This window comes from Sapajus apella, unplaced genomic scaffold (genome assembly GCF_009761245.1).
Source record: "Sapajus apella isolate SASKATOON/1434 unplaced genomic scaffold, GSC_monkey_1.0 scaffold32, whole genome shotgun sequence".
Classification (NCBI taxonomy): domain Eukaryota; kingdom Metazoa; phylum Chordata; class Mammalia; order Primates; family Cebidae; genus Sapajus; species Sapajus apella.
The window spans coordinates 17093251-17119530 of record NW_022436972.1 but is presented as its reverse complement, the minus strand read 5'-3'; the positions used below and the strand labels follow the sequence as shown (position 1 = coordinate 17119530).

The 26280-nt window shown below is 36.4% G+C and overlaps 1 protein-coding gene and 1 long non-coding RNA gene across 8 annotated transcripts in view; one reads left to right on the top strand and one right to left on the bottom strand.

Annotated features, from left to right (window-relative positions):
* FNDC3A (fibronectin type III domain containing 3A) overlaps positions 1-26280 on the top strand; it is a 198404-nt gene that overhangs the window by 82700 nt on the left and 89424 nt on the right. The gene's annotated exons all lie outside the window — the stretch shown is intronic.
* LOC116562416 lies at positions 1112-1480 on the bottom strand. The gene is made up of 2 exons (XR_004273929.1): positions 1252-1480; positions 1112-1175 (listed from the first exon to the last, which is right to left on the bottom strand). It is a non-coding gene; the product is annotated as an uncharacterized LOC116562416 (long non-coding RNA).

The window sequence follows — 26280 nt, the reverse complement described above, 5'->3', positions numbered from 1 at the left end:
CTGTCACCCAGGCTGGAGTGCAATGGCATGATCTTGGCTCATTTCAACCTCTGCCTCCCAGGTTCAAGTGATTCTTCTGCCTTAGCCTCCTCAGTAGCTGGGACTCAGGCGCGCACCACCACACCCAGATAATTTTCGCATTTTTAGTAGAGACAGGGTTTTACCATATTGGCCAGGCTGGTCTCAAACTCCTAATCTTGTGATCTACCCACCTTGGCCTCCCAGAGTGCTGGGATTACAGACACGTGCACCACCACACCCCACCAAGGAAGCAGATTTTGACACAGGGAAGAACAGCTATGGCTGTATAAAAATGGAGCTGTTTGTTATACCAGCATCCCATCTTTATATGTGTTCATACACTGGTTGGATGATATTATAAAAGTAATTCCAGCATAGAAAGATAATTTTGATTAGATGAATTCCAACAGTTACTGTAATGAAAGACGCTCTGATTCCAGAATAATCTGTTAATTAAACTGAGTTCTCTTTAGTTAATTCTGGGAATGAGGACTCTGAATGAGAATCTTAAATTTAACAAGTCTGTCTGTGCACAGGCACATTTCATAAAATAATTGAGCTAGTGAATGGTTATTGCTCATAGTAGACCTAGTAATAGTATAACAACTAGTTAATTTATTAATACCCACTACTGATGAAATATATACTTCAGAGAGAAATTTCCACTACACTTCTGAATCTTATGGGGCAGGAATAATGATGCTGTCTTTATTTTGGTACAAAAACCATATTTAGTGGAGTGGAATATTATCTTCCATTTTGTTTCTTTAACAACAGAAATTTCCTCTTTCATCTCTGATCATCTGTACTAAAATAATGCCTTTTGCTTAGTGGGTATTCTGTCAATATGTTAAAATGAACTGCCAAAATATTTTTGTGTACAGTACTTGCTTACTTGGCAACTGTTACATACCAAAAATATACTTTTCATACTTGGGGATATTTTATTGGCTCAGAGTCTTCAATATGAGTATTATTTAAGATTATGTAATTATATGAAAATATTTATTTAAATATGTAAATGGTGAGCCACAGATATCACCTGGCTGATGATCATTTGACCAAAAATTCTGGGTTTATGCTTTTTTTGTTTATTTGACTCTTATGTGTAGAAAAAGTTTCAAGGTGAATTCAAGTTTTCTGTGAGGTGTCGCCTTTCTTTTTTTCTTTAATGCACGAATATTTTTATTTATTTATTTAGAACAGATACTACACTTGATCTTAGCCAACCTTTCTTTTCTCATACCTCACCCTACTTAAGGAAGATGAGAACCTAATTAACAATACTACGATGTGTTGATTGTGAACCTCTTCACCTGCTAGAGTTAGTTTGATCAGGCTCCACCTAGAAGTCCTATTGCCAGCCTTTTGGTTTCAAGTGGCTCAGACCAGCTTCTCGGAAGTTATTGATGTTTTCTCCTCATTGTTGTTGCAGGTATGGCTTTTTCTGCCAGAAGGGTTTATTTATCCTTTCTTCCTTCTAATGTCCCCTCATTCAAGAAGTAACCATCATCATTGCTTCTGGGCAGTATTGTCAGCTCCTTTATCCCATTTTTCTTTTCATTGCTGCTGCTGTTCATTGCTTTGCTGCTCTCACCTGGTCTCCTCAAGGACCTGATCCTAATTCTTCCTGCCATTACTGGGCTTTTTGAACATAAGGGAAGGTATGTCCCAAGGAATAAATAACCATTTTCTCTCTTTCCGTGCTATGGTGCGTATAACCACACAATCCTCAGTCCTGCAATTAGTCAACTTTTTCAAATACTTGTCATCTCCTTTGCAGAAGAGCATTTTTTAGCAAGTCCCTAGACTTGTTTTGTTAAGTGTTTGTTAAGTAGTTTTGAGCCAGTGTTTTGTTAAGTAGTTATAACCCCTGAGCTTCTATCCCATGAATCACAATTCTGTTACCTCATAGTAAGTTATGTGCCCTACAAAAGTTGGAGCTCCTGGCCTTGTCCTTCTCTCATGTTCTAGTGTAAATCCTTATGCCTGTAAGGCATAAGCAAAGCCCTCTTCTCTCAGAATGTCTTTGTTGGGGAAGGGAGAACAATGTAGAGTCCTCATGCAAGTAAGACTCCTAGTAACCTGCTCTGATATCCTGGAATCTCTGAGACACCTCAGCCTCATGACTCTTGATACTTCAGGGCTTTGATACTAGAAATACTTCTGAAATGTATCAGAAGTTGTATCTGTTGCTTTGTATGTTATAATCACTACAACTTTTGCTGCAGTTACTATAACAATAGGCATGAGCTATTTACACATATACCATTTCTTCCTAAATTCACAATAAAACTTTAAACAAATAATAGACTATGTGACAGAATTAGTGGTGCATTGTTAAAGGCACAGGTCTGGGGGTAAATTGTCTTGGGTTCTAGAACCAATGGGTGGAAATTAAAAGAAGACAGAGTTTAGCTTAGCATGAAGAAGAACTTTGTAATAGAGATGTCAAAGGAGGGTTAGGAGTGATGAATTTCCCATCCATCCTTTCTTTTTTTTTTTTTTTGAGATGAAGTCTCACTCTGTCACCTAGGTTGGAGTGCAATGGCCCAGTCTTGGCTCACTGCAGTCTCCACCTCCCTGTTTCAAGCAATTCTCTTGCCTCAGACTCCCAAGTAGCTGGGATTACAGGCACTCACCATCATGCCTGGCTAATTTTTGTATTTTTGTAGAGATGAAGTTTTACCATTTTGGCCCGTCTGGTCTTGAACTCCTGATCTCAGGTGATCCACTTGCCTCAACCTCCCAAAATGCTGGGATTACAGGTGTGAGCCTCCGCACCCAGCCTCTCCCATCAATCTTTGTAGGTGGTAATATGTCTGCTGGCTCTTCACTTAACGGTGGTGTTATAGAATGTGCTTCATTTATTTTGAGGGGATTAAGTTCATGCCTTTTAAGGTTCATCACAAGCCTAAAATGCAGTTTACTTAAATTCTGGCTGATGATGTACACATGCTGAAATGAGGGTGGGCTAGGGCAATTTAGATTCTACAAGTTCCTACCAGCTCTCAAGGAGTTACATATTCATAACTATATTAATTATATGCCATACCTTAATTATTTTAATATGAAAATTGATATAAGAATTTTTTACAATACTAATGGTTATCTTTTGCCCACTGATTTTGCATTACAGCAAATCAGACTGAACTAAGTTCTACTGAAATTATAAGTAACTCAAGTCAAAACCATATGTGATAGATTTTTATTTCCATGACTATTTACTTTTTTCTTAATTAGCAAACTAAACCTTGGAGAAGTTTGTCCTTTGTACGTTACTTAAACAACCTTAACTTCTGTTAGAAAATTCTTTAAAGCATAGGTAACTATTTTTCATACTGGTGGAAATCATGATTATATTTAAAAATTTCCTGTTTATACTTCCCCTTTTAATATGAAAACATCAGTTTCATTAGAGTCACTCAAAATACTAGCTTTGAAACATTAATGAGTCATGTTTGTAGAAATGAATTGTAACAGATCATCCATTCATAAATTCAGCCCATTTCAATTTAAATGGATTACTATGATTCATTCTGAGTACATTGTGTAATAGTCCCAGGCTGTCCCAGAAACTATTAAAGGTTACTTTTTAAGAGAAAGTATGTTGTTTAAAACTTAGTTAAGAGAAAATTGCAATATTTAATGTTTGAAAGAAAAATATAGGGAAATTGAATTGTCATCAATTCTTCATGTTCCTAATAAATAAAATATCACTGTTACAGTTATTCTCTTGGAAGTATAAAATCTAAGCCAGTTTAGTGAATGCTATTATAATAAGCAACAAAAATATTGAATAAAATTTCTTTTTAATGACTGATGACAAAAGGAAATTAAGATCCAAAAAGATGAATGCGTGAAATGTCTTATATTAGCTTTTCAATAAATGTTTATTTTTTGTGTCATTCTTTCTTCCTTTAAAATTTTCCCTTTTAGAAAAAAGCCACTTACTAAAAGTAGATAAGAGCTAGGAAATGAGGAGGCTAGAAAAGCAAATTGACTTGAAATAGGTAAAAAATTGAAAGATTAGATAATTTTAAAGACAAGAAATATGAATTTGGATGTTTTACAAGAGTCAAAAGTTTACAGTCAAAAGAGCTAGAGAAGATTTTCATTTTAAGCAGATTTTAAGCTAATTGTTAAGAACTGCATATCTCAGGCAGTTTCCACTTAGTTTGATTTTAAAAGCTGCCTTTTGAATATCTAATACTAAGCAATTGTAAAATAAATATGAGTAAGTAGAATAATATGGCAACTTTTTTGTTGTTGTTTCTTACTTACTCACTCCATTCTTAACCCCATTACTCTCCCACATCTCTGATCTTTAATAACTGTACCTCTGCTTTTCTAAACATAGCTTTAACCTGCAGCTGTCTGTACCTAGCCTGAACCTAGCTAGGCTGAACCTAGGCTCTCCCACTGTGACTGAACTGAGCAGTTAGTTCCACTGAACAATCATTTCAACTTACTTTTCAAAAATCAGTTGCACTAGTTCTTCCATTCAGTGGATTGACTTGTCTTGGAAATTACTGAGCAAATTTTTTTAAACTTTTTTTTTAATTGTACTTTTAAGTTCTGGGATACATGTGCAGAACATGCAGGCTTGTTACATAGGTATACACATGCCATAGTGGTTGGCTGCATCCATCACCCTGTCAACTACATTAGATATTTCTCCTAATGCTGTTCCTTTCCTAGCACCCCCACCCCCCAACAGGCCCCAGTGTGTGATGGTCCCCTCCCTATGTCCATGTGTTCTCATTGTTCAATTCCTACTTATGAGTGAGAACATGGGGTGTTTGGTTTTCTGTTCTTGTGTTAGTTTGCTGAGAATGATGGTTTTCAGCGTCATCCGTGTCCCTGCAAAGGACATGAACTCACCCTTTTTTATGGCTGCATAGTATTCCATGGTGTATATGTACTACATTTTCATTATCTAGTCTATCATTGATGGTCATTTGGGTTGGTTCCAAGTCTTTGCTATTGTGAACAGTGCTGCAATAAACATACATGTGCATGTATCTTTATAATAGAATGATTTATAATTCTTTGGGTATATACCCAGGAAGGGGGTTGCTGGGTCAAATGCATTTCTAGTTCTAGATCCTTGAGGAATTGTCACACTGTCTTCCACAATGTTTTAAGTAATTTACAGTCACACCAACAGTGTAAAAGCATTCCTATTTCTGCACATCCTCTCCAACATCTGTGGCAGCATGTTTTTTAGGAGGGGGGACATTGGTTGTTTTTATTCATTAGATGACCATATATGTGGTCAATTATCTTTATGTAAAAGTAGTTGTTATATTCTAGGTAATAGATAATAATTTAGAAAGCTATTTTTCTGTAGACAAAGGCATTGCTATCTGCTCTTGATTTCTCAGACATTTTCTTCTCCTTAGAGTGCTGTGATCAGATTTTTATTGGAATCAAATTTTCTAAAGGCCTTGATTGGAGTTAGCTTCATTACTTATTTGCTTAGATTAAGGTTTAGCCCAATAGACATACTATCTTTATGGACCACTGCAAATTTTTCTAATATCTAAACATTTTTAGCCTATATATGTGAACAATTAAGGAAACATTCAATTATAATAGAATTTATTCCTGGCACTATGTAGGCACTTAATAAATATTTGATAATTGAATAAATGATCTGAGTAGATAGATACAGCATATAGGGAATGTCTTATTTTTTCTACTACCTGTGTTTTTTCTCAAAATATTTTTTAAGTTCTACCTTATCATAAAATTACTTGGAAACTGCCATCAAAGAAATCATGTTTGGGCACAGGTTTATTTCACTCAGCTTAACTTCAAAATTCCCATATTATGGGAAAATAATTCATAACAGTAGTAACTATTGTGATCATATACTAGTACTACTTCTAGATTGAATGGTTATTGCACTCTTGTCAAGGTCACCAGTAACCTCTCTGTGGCCAGAATGAGTGGTCAGTTCTCACTTCTCATCATGCTTGACCTCAGTGTATTATTTGAACTAGCAGCATTCAACCCAGTATATTTAACCCGGTGTCTATTTCCTCCTTCTTGGACACTATTCTGTTGACTGTCCTTCTACAGTTTACACTAGCACCTCCTTCTCAGTCTTTTTTTCTTCTTCTTTTTTTCTTTTTTAAGTAAAGACAGGGTCTCACTATGTTGCCCAGGCTGATCTTCAACTCCCGGCCTCAAGCAGATCTCCCGCCTTGGCCTCCCAAAGTACTAGGATTACAGGCATGAGGCACTGCACACAGTAGTGTTTTTTTTGATGTGTATTAATATTTAAGTTCAAAAGTTTGTAGCAGTTAAGTGAAATAAATCAGTCACAAAAGATAAATATTATATGATTTCACTTAAATGAGGCATCTAAAATAGTCAAATTAATGGAGACAGAAAATAGAATAGTGGTTGGGAAAAGTGGGGAGTTTTACTAGATGGAGGGAAAAGTGGAGAGTTATTTAATGCGTACAGAATTTTAGTTTTGGAAGATGAAAAATGTTCTGGCGTTGGGTAGTGGTGATCGTTGTACAACAATGTAAATGTACCTAATATTGAACTATACACTTAAAATGTGTTAAAATGGTAAGTTTTATCTGTATTTTACCACAATTAAAAAGATAAATTTAGTAAATATTTATATTTATCAAAAACCATTTTTAAAGCAGCAGAGACCTAAAGCCAGAACTTAAATAATGTAGTGGGCAAAATTCCAGGATGGTCCCCACAATTGTTGCCTTCTGTTGTACATAATCTACATAATTTCCAGGACAGTGAATATGATGAATTTTACTTTCGTGATTAGATTATATTTTTGATTTTCTATTTTTCTAGGTAGAGGCAGCTCTGATGGCTTCCATTTTGCCTTTCCCACCATGATAGCCCTCACCTTACTAGTCAGGGAGCCAATGTGGGGGTTCTGCCAGCTGCTAAGTATGTCTATGCCAATTATACATTCTGGCATTGGGGAAATGACCACAGGATGAGTCCGAGGACCCACTGGAGCCACTATAAGTCAGACCTGAGCTAAACACCATTAATTACTTGACCTCCACAAGCCCCTACTTTAACTGGAGGACCACAATGATGTTTTGGGTACCCTGGAATCAATGTCAAGCTCAGAACTAGTGTCCAGTAGTCCCTGAAATATCTGCCTATTTCCCTTTCCCCAATGCAGTTACCCCAGTAAAAGCCAAAATCTCCTTGGGAAAGGATGGGAGGAAGATTTACTGCATAATTTGCTGGCTCCAATGCACAGTTACCCTGGTAAAAAGCCAGAGGTCTCCTTGGGGAAGGATGGGAGAAAGATTTACTGCGTAAGTTGTCAGTAATGTAGTGGGGTCCTTCCTCCAGGGGACCCGGCCTCCTCTTCGATCAAGGGGTTGTGGGTCTATAAACTGGCTCAAGTTAAGAAATTGATTGAGGGGCCATGATTCTCTTTTTTTATAATTTAAATTAGTCTGTTGTCTATATGACCTAGAAATTTTCTGTAAATTAAGTAGAATGCAGTAGGCTTCCTATCATTTTCATTTCTAGGAACACCATAATTAATTAGCCAGTGCCAGAGCTCTACGCAAGTCAGACTGTTCTGATTGCCGATTTGCCTGTGCTGTCCATTACACTCGTGATGCCCACCTTGCCTTTGATGGTTGAGTGATGCCATTTGGCCCCTGCCACCTAGGGCTCCAATTATTCCCATTGTATTTAGAGTTTGTAGTTGAGTGACCGTGGTTTCCACTGACATACAGGAAAGAGCAATTAAAGGGCTCTTCCAAGATGCAGGGGCTGCCCTCACAAATCTGTTTCAGAAGGCATTGGTCAAGGATATGTCTTCTGGACCCTCCCAGCTGGGATGAGTAGGTCTAAAGTAACTAATCCACTCCAGCATTTTAATCTCCCTAAGCCTTTGGATCCCTTCCTCTACATTAAACCAGGGTAGATCAGACATTTCCAGCTCACTCACAGTGGGCCATCTTTTAATCAGTAGTTTAGCCAAGCAGGCAAATAAACTATTAGAACCTTTTTTAACTCCCCAAGCTGCAACACTAAATGCAGAGTCCCTACTTAGTGGCCCCAAATCAATTTCAGCCTGATCAAACTCTGTGTTCCTTCTACCATCATCCCATACCCTTAATATCCAGTCCTGCCTGTTCTCCAGGTTTCTGTTTATATAAATTAGAAAACTCAAGGAGTTCTTTTTAAGTGTAGTGCATCTCGTCATGGGTCATACTCTCTAACCTCTAGGGGGCCTGCCGGGACTTTAGTTATAGGTCTAGAAGCAAACAGGGGTGTTGGGAGTGGCTCCTGAGGAGAATCAACATTATCTTGCCTGTCAACTGCCTCAGGGGAGGCCATCACTGTTGCCTCAGGCAGCCCAGGGTTTATCTCCTCAGACAAAGGTGGAGAAAGGCTGATGTAGGGGAGGGGATGTTGCCACTACTGGGGTTGGGGAAGCTGTTTCTTCTGTTTATCAGTTTACACAAGTTGCAGGGACCCATTCTTCTCCATTCAGTGCCCTCACTTTAACAGTAGATACTTGGTGAGACTGTGCATGCACCTTTCATTGCAGGTCAGCCACTGGCATGATAAGAGCTTGTCTGTTTTTCCACAATTTCAGCTTTTTCTCTACTGAAAATAAGACTCTCACTCAGCAATCTTAGCAAATTAGAGGCTTAGTATCTGCTTCGGAAGCCAGGAGACAGAATCCCTTTCATCACTTTGTCCACTGAACTTAGGAGCAACCAGCCAGCTTCATTATGTTCCTTGGTTCTCCACATACTGTCAAAGGAATTATGTATACAGTCACTAAGCTCTTTGCTTCTCATGAGCAATAAATCAGGAGTGTGCATGCATTTATTCTGTATAACTCTCTAAACAGTTTATGCTAAGGACTATCTGTTCTCCATACTATTCGGAGTAGAGTCCTTAGCATTTTGGGTGTGATCATATTAAGCAGCTAATTCCAGAAACCCCAAAACCAATGAAAGAACTCCATCCTTAATATCCTGTTCCTCTAGAACCACTCCTGGTACTAAAATCTATATTAGTCAGGGTTCTCTAGAGGGACAGAACTAATGGAATAGATATATGTATAAAGGGGAGTTTATTAAGTATTAACTCACATGATCTAAAGGTCCCACAATAGGCCATCTGCAGGCTGAGGGACAAGGAGAGCCAGTTCAAGTTCCAAACCTGAAGAACCTGGAGTCTAGTGTTCGAGGGCAGGAAGCATCCAGTATGGGAAAAAGATGTAGATTGGGAGGCTAAGCCAGTCTGTCTTTTTCCATTTTTCTGCCTTCTTATATTCTAGCCGTACTGGCAGCTGATTAGATTGTGCCCATCCAGATTTAGGTTGGGTCTGCCTTTCCCAGCCCACTGACTCAAATGTTAATCTCCTACCCTCACAGACATACCCAAGATCAATACTTTGTATCCTTCAATCCAGTCAACTTGATACTCCATATTATCCATCATACCTGCTTTATACCTTTGTTCACTTTGCTCCTTCTTACAAAAATCACACAGGAGCATGCACACATAGAGGTGAGAGCTTTCTGAATCTTTCCAGTCCTTCAAAACCCAATATTAGTTATATTTATTTTGAGACTCTTTCTGACCACTCCAATGTTTTAAAAAAAAAATAGTGCTCCTTAATTTCCTTTTGTATATATGTCAGGTCTGCATCTCTAATCTGGCATGTTATTTATTGGTCTATATTGTTATTTGCCTTTTTTCTCCTGTCTTAGAGTCCATCTTTAATAATGTAATTATGTGCCCATTGTCTGCCAAGATTGTGTTGTATGCATTGATTGCATTAATCAACTTTAAATCTTAAGAGAGGAACCTGAGATTCATAAAAAGCCTCATATCTAGTTATTGGTGGATCTAGTACTCAAATGAAAGTCTTTTTGATTTCTAAAGAATAATTTTTACCTGCACTAAGATGTCTTAAAGTCAACAGGGGTGTTTAAACATATAGATGTCTAGGCCCACATCAGCCTTTCTCAACTGATTATGATACAAAATCATGATACAATGGTAGTATACTCTTTGTAGGGTACTTTCCCCTCCACTCTCAGCACGTAGAACTGCCCCTTACATATAGGAATTCATTAAATATTTATTTACTTATTTTAGGCATGTAACAATAGAATTGCCTTCATTTTGGCACTTAGTTATTTCTAATTGTGAAGACATTGCCTTATAGATCCTCAAGAAATGAAAAAAGCGAGAGAAAGTGACTTTGTTATTTAATTAGCATATACATTAGCTAATGGTTATTGAGCAATTCCTGTATTAGTTAGTGTGGTAAACACTCTACATGTAATTAACCTATTTAATCCTCCCAGAAACTCTTTCAGATAGCTATTATCTTCATTTTATATACTAAGAAATTGAGACACAGGTTAATAATTTGCCTGTAGTTACCAGTTACTGAATGACTCAGCTGAGACCTGAACTCAGGCAGTCTGGCTGCAGATTGCATACTTTTAACCATTGCCTTACAGTGACTTCTCAAACAGAAAGTACCTAAGATGGTACTCTACTCATAGTTCAACAATCATTAGTTCCTCTAAACTATGTACTTGCTTTCTGAAATATTTAATATACTTATCGCAAAGCCATTTAAAATTGAATGCTGAAACTAATGTCTTAACTTCTAAAGAGCCGAAACCAAATTACTATACCAAGAACTCTACTCATAAATTTATCACTAAACCTCAAGACTATCCGTATCAAAAAGTGCCATTTAGCTTTACATGATTTATATTGCATGATGCTGGGGCAAACAGAATCTCTTTTGCTTTTAATTCCAAGATGTTATTTTTCCTCAGAGCATTGGGATAACATGTTTTATTTCTCTTTATAATTTTTTTTTTTTTTTGAGGAATGATTCCACTAAAAGAATTTTAAGGAGTGAATGATACCAGATTTTATATTTTTAAAAAACACTGAATATGAGAGTTTGAAAAAGGCTCTTTCTTCATTTATACTTAAGAAATACCTGAATTGTATTACCCTAAATGGTTTTTGGAAAGAAATCTTCATCAACTGGTTTTAAGATATTTTTGCTAAAGATGATATTATTAGAGTTAATAACTATAGGCATAAAAATTATGTGCTTTAAACCTTCACCTAAGCACAGAGTGTCTTTGTAAAATACCTTTCTGATTAACTGAAAACCAGAAGCCTTTTTCCAACTTATTTTACTGAAAATATTTACAGAATAAGAAATTCAGCCATGGTAAGCAGAATATACTGAAAATAATTCAGTCTTTTAGGCCCCTAAATCATTAAGTATTACTAATATTGATTGTACTATATAGTTGAAGATTATGTAGAAGATAGAGTTGAATCTAGATTAGAATATGGCCTGGGGGTTACTTTTTAAACCAATTACTTTATGTAAATAATTCTTAACCTAGTAAGTGTAATCACTATTCCAAAACACTGGAGATTTAGTGATAAGTAACATAGACTGTATCCCTGACCTCCATGAAGTTTACAGTCTCCTAGGAAAGATAGAAGATTAAGGAATTCAGTGAAGTGAGAGAAGTGTTGTGATTGAGAAAGAAAAAGAAAAGGCACTATGGAAGCAAATATCAGGAGCATCCAAACCAATCCAGGGACTGAAAAATACTGCCAAGAGGGCACTTAGATGGTGAGCCTGCTGTATTCTTTTTATCTCAAAAATGGAAGAATAAAAAGTTTTCTTAATTAAGGATTTGGTTTAATCAGGACCATTTATTTGATTATATATCATTAAGGATATCAATAGAATTAACTATTTTGTAATAAAAAAAAAACATTACTTTTGCATGGAAAATACAGATGCAAGGAAAATAGTTTTGGCACATTTCCTCCAAGTGTATAGTAGGATTATAAGAGGTTTTTCTTTATACTTTCCATATAATTTGATAATGTCAACATAAATTTCATGAATAATTATATAAGTTGTGTTTTAACCCCTTTTAAATTGTTTAGTCCAACTTTATAAAATGTATAGTTTTTTTTTTTTTTTTAATTAAGACCCTAAGCTCATTCAGGAAAATGATATACCATAATGTTTTTCGTGCAGATAAATGGATTCTCCCTCCCTCACCCCAGACTCAGGAAAATGATATACCATAATGTTTTTGGTGCAGATAAGTGGATTCTCCCTCCCCCACCCCAGACGAAGTCTCGCTCTGTTGGCCAGGCTACAGTGCAATGGCATGATCTCAGCTCACTGCAACCTCCACCTCCCAGGTTCAGGTGATTCTCCTGCCTCAGCCTCCTGAGTAGGTGGGATTACAGGCTCCTGCTACCGCACCCAGCTAATTTTTGTATTTTTAGTAGATACAGGGTTTCACCATCTTGGCCAGACTGGTCTGGAACTCATGACCTCATGATCCCTGCCTCAGCCTCCCAAAATGGTGGGATTACAGGCATGAGCCACCATACCCAGCCAATAAGTGGATTTTTAAAGTAGTAAAAACTAAAAAATCAGACATACTGTAATGATGTATTGATACCAAGCTTCTCAGTACATCATTATAATCCGTCAGTTTTCTGAAAATCAAGGGAGTGGAAGAAAAGAAATCTCTAAATTTGATATCATAACACAGAACTAGCTTAAAGAATTCTGACACTTGGGATAGATAAGAAACCTAGTGGTCCAAATGCAGTGGTGTTTACAACTAATGGATCACATCCAGTTACAGATTTCTTTGTTTCCTTTCCACTCCCACTGCTTCACTTGACTAGCTTAAGAAAATAAAATAAAATAAAATATAAAAGAAACTCAAGGCAGAGAATCTTTATTCTTTGAGGATTTATTTTATTAACACTGTGAAAGAATGTCTAGAAAGGACACCTTCTTTATTAAAAATAAAAACCAGATTCTCCAAAGTTAGCTTCATTAGAAGGATATCCTGGTGAAAAGGACAACTGAATTACAAACATAGAGATTTACCTTAGTTTAGCCTTGTAGTAACTTCTGCCTATTTTTTGATTCAGGGAAGTATGAATTAAGCATCCTAACCCAGGGGAAAACCTTTGTAATTTTTTTCCAGAAGCATAGCTGGGATGAGGCTAGGATGTCCAGAGAATACTTACGTAATGTTATAAACTGCCGTGAATTTATATAATCTCATTTACATGCTTTTGTACCATCTCCAGAGAATGTTCTAGGAAACAGAAAAGATCTTTCCTGGGTCCTTTATTTGTTTGGCAACATGTTGGTTGTGATTTTTAGACGCTACCTAGATATATAGACCTAGAAAAAGGATTCTTCTCCAACTTATCTAGGATTCATTCTCAAAGTTTTTCTCCATTATGGCAACAAACACTAGGCATAATTTCATTTTTCAGAAAGTTTCTTCCTATATCTAGAGAAGTGTGACTTATTCTCCTGACTGTGGTTATGGTCTTTGATTAGAGTACATCCAAATATGTCACTATTACCAATAAGAATCACAAAATAATATAATGATTGCAGGACAGGATTTCTTTACAGGTATGTTATTTTCTCTGTGGCTCCAGAGGTTAAAAGTATGACGCTACTAGAGTCATAATTTTAGCATTGGACTCTTTGATCCCAAAACCCATGTGATACCATTATTTGAAGATGTTCATTCACTTTTAAAGAATGAATTTTAATCAAATCCAGTTTCCACTCTGTGATTTAACAGAGTTCTGTCTTTGACATCCCTTTCCACTTTCTCATGTAATCCTTCAATATTTTTGGAAAATTATTTTATCATTACAGTAAATAGCATCATATTTCAACATTTTAATATTATTTTTAGTCTTAATGTCCTGAAATGTCTCACTTCTTTATGCCTAGTCTTCTATGTTCAGCCACTTGCTTGAACACAGAAAACACAGCCACTGAATGTATGTATGCTCTTTTCCCTGGAGAGAGAATTGATTCTAAATGCCTTTTCCTGTCCTGAAGGACAACTAATTCTTGACAGTTACTTGAAAGATTTAGGCCTTGCCTCACAGCCTAGAAGGACAGACGGAAAAGTAACCCACAGATAAAACAAAGAAGGCAATGCTAAGTGCTATGATGGAATTTATGTGGGAGGCCAGAGTAGGAATACCTGAGCAAGCATAGGAAAGTCATTGAGTACTTAGGAAAAGATGATGCTTGAAGTAGTAGAAGTTAGCCAGAAGGAAAAAAAAATAGAAAAATTATCTTCGAGACAGAAGGAACAACATGTGCAAAGCCCAAGCACAGAGAGATTAGAGGAAATAGAAAAGCTGTGATGAGAGAAGTAGCTTGGTGAAGCTCCTTTTTCATGTACTCACCTCCCATGTAGTCACATGGGTGAGTGTCTGAAAATGAGACTAAAAATACATGCTACTTTACAAATACCATTATATGCCACACTAAAGATTTCACATCTTACCTTGAAAGGAACAGGGAACCACGGAAGGATTGTATGCAGGATAACCAAAACTGTAGTAATAAGAATGAGACTTGGGGGCTCGGTGTGGAGGGTGAAAAGAAACTAGGATGATTTACAAATTTTACATTGAAAAAGAACTGTGAGAACAACTGTCTCGGAAGTTTTTATATTTGTATTCCAGATATTTCTATTAATTGGTTAGCAATTAAAAAACAAACAAAGAATGAGGGAAAGCCCTTGCCTTTTCACAATTTCTTAAAACAGTTTTTATTAAGAAACAACATTGGTTGAGAAAACACCACCAAAGCAAGAGCCTGAGGGTATGGGAAAAGGCCCTTGGCATGTTTTCGTGTTAGTCTGTGTCAGAGTAATGATGACAGAATGAAAGGTTATTAGACACCTCCAGCTTTGATCTCCCCTTGGCTTTCCAGTTCCTCTGGGAAGTGCCAGTCTTAGAACATAAACTAGCAGGAAGGGTAATGCTTTAAGTGTACAAACCTAGTTTCTTTTCAGGAGAAACTACAGCAGAATGTGAACATTCTGTGTCAAGCCTCCAGAAATAAGTTCTGTTCCTGTTATAGTAAAGAAGATTTCCAACTAGGTGTGGGTATGTTTAATTCAGATACTATATTTTGAAACCTTATAGATATGCTTACTCATAAGCCATCTTCTCCAATCCAGCTGTAATCATTAAAAACATCAATATTTTGATGCCCCAAAATACTAATACAGGTTAGAAAATTATAGGCCCAAAGAAGAAATGACTAGTGGGAAGAAGACCCTGAAATTGCAGTGAATTGTAAGGCCATAGTGTAGTGCTCCAAATCTGAATCAAAATGATACTTTATAATGCACAGCATTTTATATAAAATGCTTAATAAATGGCAACATATCTGCAGAAGACAGTTTAAAAAGCCTAAATACAGAAGCCATTTTACAGATAATTCATATGGCCAGTAGAACCTTAAGACATGTTTCCAAGGATTCAGACCTTAAACCACAGAAGCTGTGAGGAAACTTAAATATAGAGCCTGTCGTAGGGGCAATCTATAATTAAAAAAGTTTAGCTATTATAGAAAAAGAGAAGCTAGCGCAGCTCTTTTTGACATTAGCAGTACTGATTTAATGCAGTTTACATGACAGATGACTAGCTTGCTTTGTCACTTGAGCACTTTTTTTCAATCTCTGTGGCCTTAATGTTTGGTCCTGACAGGATTTGCGTCACTGATCTGTATCACTGCCTGTGTGATGTCAAAGTGTGGGTGTTCAGTTATTGAGACATAGTTAACCTAATGTGCTGCAGTAAATCCTAAGTACTCTTTCCTACTTGAATAACAAAGAATGATTCATCATTGTTCACATTAGGCTGATACTAAAAATAGTAATGTTCACAACCTGCTGCATCCATGTACATTAATATCACAGCCTCTGCAGCTTTCTAAACAAGTGCACTAAAAATAATTTGTTTAGAAACAGGTGCTTGGTAAACATATCTTCAAGTTTTCTATTTATATGCAGTTCAATTTATTGCTAAAGGTAGATTCTAACCGTAAGTCATCCTTCAAACTTATTCTACTTAGTGTTTATCACTAATACATCTAATTGTGCTGCAAATCTAATCAGAAATCTTCAGTTACCTATACACAGATAAATGAAGTTATCCACAATTCTGAATCATACTTAGTCCCCTAATTTAAGCATTCTTCTTATACCAAACTTTAAAAAGAATAATTTGCAAGGAAAAGGAAGGTCTCTAAAACATCTAAGCATGAATAATCACCTTGATCTTTTTTCTTTTTTCTGTAACTTGCCTTATTCTGTTCCCAAGTTCTGACTTACCAGCTTGATGAGTTCCTAGATCAACACCTGCACTAATTGCCTGCGTTATATGAATAAATGTTGCCAGGCATTTGATAGCCTTAATAAATAAGCACCCCCTATTAGTGGGGAGTCCTTATATCCCAAATGGTCTAGATAGTTTTGGTCTTTGCCTCTCATCTTGATATCTAACTGGTTTAACTTTTGTCTAAGATTTATCACTTTTAAGACAATATTATTAGTAGTTCATTAAAATAAGTTGTGATAGATTTGGTTGACCACCACTTTGAATTTCCAGCTTCTGCCTTGATCTCTAGTAAGTAGTTCATCCATCTTGAGTTTTCACTTTAACTTGTGGTTAAATCTTAGACAACCAAAATAAATCATTCTCTCTTCTTGACCCTTGACAGAAGCAAGTCTTAATAGTGAGCCAGGTGCAGTGGCTCACGCCTGTAATCCCAGCACTTTGGGAGGCTGAGGCAGGTAGATCACAAGGTCAGGAGTTCGAGACCAGCCTGGGCAACATGGTGAAACCCCATCTCTACTAAAAATACAAAAATTAGCTAGGCATGGTGATGCATGCCTGTAATCCCAGCTACTCAGGAGACTGAGGCAGAAGAATCACTTGAACCCAGGAGGCGGAGGTTGCAGTGAGCCAAGATCGTACCACTGCACTCCAGCCTGGGTAATAGAGTGAGACTCCGTCTCAAAAAAAAAAAAATCAGTGAAAGTGTGCTTAAATTTAAAGGACTGGGGACTAATTCCTTTAAGTTTCCTGGTGGTAGTGGCAGAAGTATTTGATGCTGCTGTCTTTCCTGGCCACTTGGTGTCACCAGGGCACCAATTGGAAGGACCAGTGGGAAGCATATAAGTTACATAAATAAATATGCTGCAAATTAAATCTAAATATTTCTGCCACTGAATATATAAAAAATTGTTTGAATGATTTTTATCATTTATTGTATTGTATGAATCTATAACTTTTTGGTAATACTTTTTTGTTTTGCAGTAAACAAACCCTTTCAGCAATAAATGAGCTCAAAAACAAGGTCTAAATTTGGTGAAACATGCAAAAGAAAAATAAAGACAATACAGTGAGATTTGTAAAAATAGTTAAAGTTTTTATAGTACTTAATATTGTAAAAATATTTGAAGTATTTACACATTTCAGTAAGAAACAAAAAATAGAATTGAGAATATCCTCCACTTGGTAGATATGCTCCCAGCTTACCAGATAGCACCTTAGAAACAGTTTTTCTTAATATAAATATTGTAGTCTTAAAATATTGCAGAAAAGAGTCAATTGACGGTATCAGCAGCCTTAAGTTTATAAACCATAAAATACATTATAAGCAATTTTATTTAAAAAATTAAAATTATTTGAAAGAAGAAATTTTTCAATTAAATACCAATGATAAGGAATTAAAGACAGATATAGCTAAGAAATTAAAATACCTATGTACTAAGAATAATTTTTCTGTTTATATTACTCTAATATTCAGATAATATAAATAATACCTTTAAATGCTCTTTAATGTATACTTCCATATGTGCTTTTTAATAAAATATTTTATTTTTAGATAGATTTTGTTAGAACTTTATCTCCCTCAATGTAATTAAAATATATCAGTCAATAAAGAAATATACCAAATTATGGATGATGATAATATAATTATCCCACCTCTGCCCTGTTTCCTCCTTCTTCCCATCACCAGAGCTCAGTCAGCATGAAATGTAAATCCCTGTCCTTCTTACCACTAAGAGTTATTCCCAAACCCTTATCCATAGATGTAGGGAAATTTAATCAGTCTAGGAAGTGGGAGTAATAAAGATAATGTAGTGATTTTTCATTGTTACATTTATTCACTTAAGACTTTTTTAAAAATTCTGAAAAATCTTTTATAATATGTTGAAGTTACAGTATCCTCTCTTTATGAATTGATGTGACAACATAGGATAGACTTTATTCTGTCTGTTCCTAATTTCTTCTTAACTTTTAATGTCTTTACTTGTCCTAGTGAAAAGCTGGTTAATGAGTCCCCAGAATTTGCTTTGAAATTTTGCTGGCACATAAATCTAAATGTTTGGGAAATACTAACTTAGAACACAGATAACTGTCTGTATTGATCATTTTCTGGCTAATATGTAGCCTTAGCCAGGCATCCTCACTCCTCATATCAATCCAAAACATATTTAGCCTTAGAATGATCCTCACATTGCTTTCCTATTAGCAAGTATAATATAAAGTAAAACTTTTGTTAAATTCACATCTTAGTATAAGTAAAGGGGAAAATTACAGAGAAAGAAGATGATGACTATGTGGTGAGATATGCAGGTTGACTAAGGTCTCTGAACAGGAAAAGAGGAAAAACCTGGGTGAGCAAATGAGAAAGAATTAAAAGGAGAAGAAACAAGGCTTGATTTGTGCCCAAGAGCAAAATTATAGTTTCTAATTATTCACTCCCCTTATCTTCCCTAAGATTTTTTTAAAGCTCAGTCCTTATTTATATTGTTTTTTCTATATTAATTTCCCCTTTTCCTCAATTTGTCATGGATTATGTTTGGTTTTGGTGCTACGTATATGTTAAATTACCTTAAATTGTCTTTTGGAATGGGTTTGGCTACTAGGTAATTCACTGATTGTTTTCCATATAATATCCCTTACTTACTAGAAACAGTTTAGGATCTTTATTTTCAACAGTTTCAGTAGATAAATTTAGGTACATTTCGCTTTGTTATATGTAACTAGCAGATATTTAAGGCCTGTCATGTTAGGTTTTCCATCCAAATGTCAGTGCTTTTTGTGTGCTTTAGGCCATATTGACTCCTACCTTCAATATCCTTCTAACAAAACTTAACAAGACTTAACTTCATACCCCTACTGTTTTCCTGGTTGCAACAAAGTTCTTATGCTCAGTGTTAGTGACATGGTCACTACATTCAAGGACTTTTTGGTTATAGTGAGGAAAAAAACCCAGGGTGCATTAGTGGCATGGTCACTACATTCAAGGATCTTTTGGTTATAGTGAGAAAAAAACAAGGTTACTGAAAAACTTGTTAATTTGAGTATACGCTTCAGTCAAACACTTTTTCTACAGGAATAAACACAGAGGATGCATTGAGAAGATTACAGTTTATAGGAATGTATTATACAGTGACCAGCATATTTTTCATTTACCCATTCTTGTCTAATTATATGACAGTTTTAGCAAACTTAAAAATATACCTGCTTATTTTTATAATATTGTCTCAAGTATTTTGCAGAGAGCTATCTTAAATTAATAGTATGGCATGTCATAGCAATTGCTTGGATTTCTTCATAACATTGTAACAAATTAACTACCATTCCTGAACCACTGATTTTCAAGTAGGCTTGTCAATAACAAGCACTAGCACTGTGCTTAGGTGACACTGCCTAAGCACTTACTGTGTACCAAACACTGTTCTAAGTGCTGTACAAATATGAACTCATTTAATCTGCATAATATCTCTATGAAGTAGAATAATTATTTCCATTTTGCATGTGAGAAAACTAAGATACAAAGAGGTCAAGTAACTTGCCAAGATCTCATACCTATAAGACGTCATTAGAATTAGATGGGCTAGCTCAGAGTTCATGTTCTTAATCACAACCTTATGCTGCCTTATATTTAGGATATGACAAATTATAATAAAATGAATGATAAAATAGCCCAATAATAACAAAATTCCACCTGAAGACATTTTGATCCCAGTGAAAACAAATGTGGTTAACACAGAATTGACAAGGATAGACTGATATTTTACCTGCTTGAGCGGCATCACCCAGTTCATGTGGAAGCATGGTAGGCCACAGTATAGAATTTGGACTTTATCTCATAGGCAATAAAGAATTGTCTGTGGGTTATAAGCAGAGGAAGATACAATGAAATTTGTTTTTTAGATCAGTTTAGCATTAGTGTGAGAGATGTATTGATTGCTGGGGACTGGAGGGGGAAGGAGACCCATTAGGAGAATACGGAATAGTTCTAGAAAGAACCTAATGCTGGTAAGGTAATAGCAGTAGAGTAGAAGAGAACATGGATTTGAGAGATATTTAGGAGATAAAACTCAGAACTTTCAAATAGATGATGTGGAAGTTGAGATGAAGGGAAAATAGAGTCTAGGATTATGCTCACATTTCTGTCTTGAGATTAACTTATCATGACAAACATAGGCAGAGTGACTAAATGGAAAAAATAATTGGTTTTGAGTTTTATGTAAATTAAGTATTATAGATCTAGAGCTCAAGAAAAAGTTCTGGATGAGCTACAGAATTGAGAGAAGGTGTTCTCTTTCAGGTTCACAAGGGAGTGTGGTTTTAAGGGCAAGAACTTCCCAGCACCATGCCCCCCCTCCCGTCTCTCTCCATCTGGGAGATTTAATGGTCTCTGTTTTAATTTTCTTGGGCATGGGAAGAATCAAAAAGTCAATTACTCCAGCGGAAGTTCTGAGGAACTCCTTTCATTGGCCAGAGGTCTTGGAGAAGGTAGGGGTTCCTCCCTTTGGACTCCATGTTTGGGTCCCCTTCCACGAACACTTCCTTTGTGGAAGCCGTCTTTCTGTCTCTTGGATTTCCTCACTGGAGTCCCCTTCCACACTCTCGTGGAAGCCTTTCTTCCCCTACTAAACTCCATCTCTCTCTCTCTGTTCCCTTCCACTCAGTGTGGAAGCTGCTTTCCTCTCCTGGATTCCATCTGTCTGGATTCTCTCACTCCATGTGAGAGTTAGCTGTTTCTTTCTCTCTCCTCCTTTTTCTCTCTCTACCTAAATAAATTACTTTCTACAAACACTTTTGAGTTCAGCATTTACTGCGCACTGCGCCGTGGTCTCCTGTCCCATTTTTTTGTGAGTGATAGACCAAGAACCTGGAGAAATGTCCTCTCAGGGGAACTGAATCCCAACATTGCAGAATGATACTCTTTCATGAGAGTAAATAAGATCATCTTGAGAGGTCATGTAGACTAAGAGAAGTGGACCAAGAGCAAAACTCCCAGGAAAACAAACACTTAAGGAAGAACAGAAGACAAGAAGCCATTTTTAAAGAAATTGAAAAAGTGTGACCAGGAGGTACAAAGGAAAATAGGAGAAACTAGTATTTCAGATGTTAAGGAAGAATATTTAAGAGTTGTCAGCAATGTTGAATTTGGTAAGTAAAAGTTTGATCTCAGTGACTTTTGTGCCAGTGCAGTCTCAGTAGAGTGGCCCAGACAAAACCTGATTATAGTAGGTTGAAATGTGATTTTGGAGACTTCCATTTCAAGTCATTTGATAGAATGGATGCTCTGGGTACCATCCTCTTATTTAAAAAAAAACGAAAAAAGATATTCTATAAGACAATTTTAATTGCATTGTCCTGCCCACAAAAAGTAAGAGACATGTCCTAGGGAGCAACAAACAGTTGCTGGGATATTGGCTATCCATTTCAATTAAAATGGAATCAGATCCTTTCCTCATACCTCACCCCAAAATTAATGCTTGAAGACTTAAAGACTTATGTGAAAGGATAAACATAATCTTTTATAATAATGAGAGAGTATCTTCATGACTACAGAGTAGAGAACGATTTCTTAGGATACAAACACACAAAATGCTAACTATTAAAAGATGAGTAAATTTGACTCCATTACAATTAAGAACTTTGGTATATCATAAAATATATGAAAAATAAATCATAAACTAGGAAGAGGATATTTGTAATCAACGCAACCACAAAGAATTAGTATCCAGAATACACAAAAACTCTTCCCAGTCTATTTTTTAAAAAAGACTACCCAGTAGAAGAATATGTGGAAAACATGGACTGGGTAAGGCAAAATAATATCAAAGTAAGATTGGCAAAAATTTTAAAATCTAAATACCAAGTAATGGTGAGAATGTGAATCAGTGGAACCTTTTATACATGCCTGGCTGAAAGGAATATAAATTAATATTCCTGGGAAAACTATGTGGCACTGTCCTATAAAAAGTAACATTCACAAAGTCCTAAGACCTAGCATTTCCTCTCTTAGGTACATACCTTAAATAAACATTTACACATGTGGGCTGAGAGACATACAGATAGCAGCAGTGTTCTGATCCATGCTCCTATCTAAAGCATTAGATTGTCTTCTTTATCTACTTTAATTCCTTTGCTGATGTCATCCAGTCTCATGGATGTAAAGCCTATCTATGAAAGACTCTGGAATAGTAAAATGAACTGCTTGCTAGGTGAAATCTCCATTTGGATGACTAATAGACATATAAAATGTAACATGTCCAAATTTGAATACCTAATCATCTCCAAATATGCTTCATCTACTTTTGTGCTATTAAAATTAATACTGCTATGGATGTTTTAAATTATATCCTTTGGTTGGTGTTATATATAAGCATTTCCATTGCCCATATACTTAAAAGTAAAATTACTAGATCATAGAGTGTGCATATGTTCAACTTTAGTAGATATTGACAGTTTTGTAAAATGGTTGTACTATATTCTTACCAGAAATATATTTAAGATGATGAATTTTAAAAATATAATTTAGATCATGATTTTTTTTTTTTTTTTTGAGACTGAGTCTTGCTTTGTTGCCAGGCTGAATTGCAGTGGCGTGATCTTGGCTCACTGCAACCTCGGCCTCCTGGTTACAAGCAATTCTCCTGATTCTGCCTTCCGAGTAGCTGGGACTACAGGTGCACACCACCATGCTCAGCTAATTTTTGTATTTTTAGTAGAGACCGGATTTTACCATGTTGGCTGGGGATGGTCTCGATCTCTTGACCTCGTGATCTACCCGCCTCAGCCTCCCAAAGTGCTGGGATTACAGGCGTGAGCCACTGTGCCTGGCCTAGATCATGTTTTAAAATCCAGCAATGGCTCCTATTTTACTCAAAGTCAAAGCGTACAGTGACCTATGAGGCCCCCCAAAAATGTAACTCATTTCCCTCTTAACCACTGTAACCTCAGTCCTTTTCTCCCCTTCACTTGTGCTGCTCTGTTGACAGTGGTGTCCTTGTTAAGTCTTAAACATGCCAGGGCCTTTACACTAGTTGCTCCTTCTCTGTAGAATGTTCTTCTCTCAGATATCCATATGGCCCACTCCTACACTTCTTTCAAGTCTTTGTTGAAATGTCACCTTCTCAGTGAAACCTAAACTGATCTCTGTATTTTAAATTGCAATCTTCAGTCTCCCCTTTTAAAATCCTTTTTACCCCACTGTGTTTTATTTGTTTTGGGAAGGGGTCTCACTCTGTCATCCAGGCTGGAGTGCAGTGGCAGGATCACAGCTTGCTGTTTCTCAGCTTTCTAGGCTCAAGCAAGCTTCCTGCCTCAGCCTCCTGAATAGCTGGGACCACAGGCATGTGCCACCATACCCAACTCAGTTTTTGAGATTTTTTGTAGAAACGGGTTCTCACAATGTTGTCAGGTCTAGTCTTGAACTTCTGGGCTCAAGTGATTCACTTTGGCCTCCTAAAGTGCCGGCATTACAGGCATGAAGAAGCATGCCCAGCCTGTTTTTTATTTTATAGCATTTATCACTTTCAAACATACCTTGTGATTTACTTGAAAACGATTTACTTATTTACTATGTTATTATTTTCTTCCTCTAGTGTCCAGAACAGTATCTGGCACATTGTAGATAATCAATATATGTTTGTTAAGTGAATGGTAAGTGAATGAAAGCAAAAAAACCAAATAACAGAAATTCAAAAGAGCCTAAAAGCTAATGACAGAAGAAACAAATTATAGTTATTTACACAAAAGCATAAATGAAAATGAGGAAATTACAGCTATATGAAACTACATAGATAAGTCCTATAAATAATATTGCACAAGGCAAGTTACGGAAAACTATACACTGTATAATTTTTATAAAACTCAAGCAAATCGGTATTGTTTAGGGATATATGTGATTTTTTGTAGAAAATTAAAAGAAAGGTAACAATAAACTTAAAATTCAGATAATGGAGACAGCATGAGTGGCACAAAGTGATGAATTAGGCGGTGAAGGAGCACATGGATGCAACAGTGTTGGTATGGCCTGTTTCTTGGCTTTGATGGTAGGTTTGAAGTAGTTGCTTTAATGACTTGCACTGTTTTCTTTTGTATTTATCAAATACTACATAATCAAAATTTTATTTAAAATGTGAAAGTGAATGTAGGATCAGAAAATAGAGTCTGTTAATGTTAATTTTTAGAAGTTTGGCTGAGTAAAGAGTGGTAGCTAGATGGTATGGGGCAGAAAAAAGGTGTTAGTAAGAGATGGATGGAATATGTGGTTTATGTGTGAAACTTTACCATGTTTATGGGCAAAGATGGAATGGTTCAAAGAGGTTGAACAAAGGCAAAGATAAAAATACCACACAGGACAGAAATGACCAGTGAAGCCAACTCCAAGTGGAAGATCAGATCAAGAGTAAAATGGGAAAAATACCTTTGATCTAGTGAAGGAACAATGCTGCTTCTGCAAATAGAGGAAAGGAATGAGAACAGTTTGTGACATTGAGTTCAATTTCTTAACTTCAAGAGTTCAGTTCCATGTCAAATAACATTCAGAGTAGAATTTCAAGATACGGTTGAAGGTTGAGGAGGGCTCTTGAAGGGTAATGAGAATCTCTTCTAATCACCTTAGAAAACAGGATAGATGATTGACCAGGGATAGATTCATGAGCAGTGCTCAAGATACTAAATTTATAAACATGTGAGTCTGAGTACCGCTTGATTCCTACAGTTCAGGTGGAAGAGAAGAGAAAATTAATTGAAATTGGAGATTATCAGGGGATGGGGAAGTCAGAGGAAGACATGATGGGAAAGGAAATAAGGCTATGAAGGCAGTGTTGGATCAGGAGAAAAGGGAGATCACTGCGAAGAACAAATGTAGAAAAAAGAAAACTGGAGAGAGAAAAGGATGAAAGAAGGATATGCTGGCCACATGAAAGTTTGAGATTTCAAAGATGAGATAGTGGAGTTCTAAGTAATAACTTCCAGGATGTATCTTTGAACATGGGTTACTGAAAACAGAATGAAAGACACGGGTTCAAGGAAATTTAAGCCTAGATTTTGGACATTAAAGTCATGCTGATGGGAAAGAGTTGGGATGGAGAACAAAATTGAACACAACGCCTAAGTTCATAGTAAATGAGGACTCAGCCTTACAGCATTGAGAAGGGATAGAGGGTTGTGTGAACATATGCTGTGATCTCAAGGAAGAAGGAACTTTAGCATGAAACAGGAACAACAGTGGTGATGGGAAGCAGCCTTGGAGTATATGGAGACTACGAACACTGCTTCAAGAGAGGACAGGAATTCTCTGCTCCTGGGGCCTGCTGGGGAAACTGTTGTAAAGGACATCCAGGCTTCATTTCAAGGCAACACAGGAGCAAGTGTTGCGTAAAAAGGTTGAGGATATAGGGGAATTTATTTATACTAGAAAAAACTTTCTAATGAGCATAATTGAAAGGATTGAGAAGAGATGATAAGTTAAATAATCAGTCAAGAAATGGAAATACAGCTATGTACTCTACTGCAAATGTGAGCCAAAATGAGAAGGTGGGCTGCAGAGGCTTGCTTTTTGTTTGGGGGCCGAAGATCAGAGGCATGGTTGGATTTACAGAGGGGCTGGTTCTAGCATCTATGAGTAGGTTCTATTGAGAGCAGGAGACTCTTTGCTCTTTGGTCTTGTTTTTCAGGGCAACCCTGCCTTTTCATAGGAATTTTGAAGTTAACTATTACCCTTCCCCACTTTTAAGAATAGGCCTTTACTGTCTTATCTCCTCTGGGGTGTCTTACATGTATTTATTAAGACCTGTTTTTCTAGGTTATTCTTTGCCAGTTCTTTTCCACCTTTGTGTGAGATGGGGCCTTTGAACATAGTTTACAATTTTTGAAAAGTATAGCCTTATTATTAGATAATCCTGCTTTTGCCTCACTGTGTGCCCTTGGCAAGTTACTCTGCTTCAGTTTTCTTACCTGGAAATGATGCCCACTTCACTTAGTAGGATTAGGTGAGTTAATCCAAGTAAAACACTCCAAATGATACCT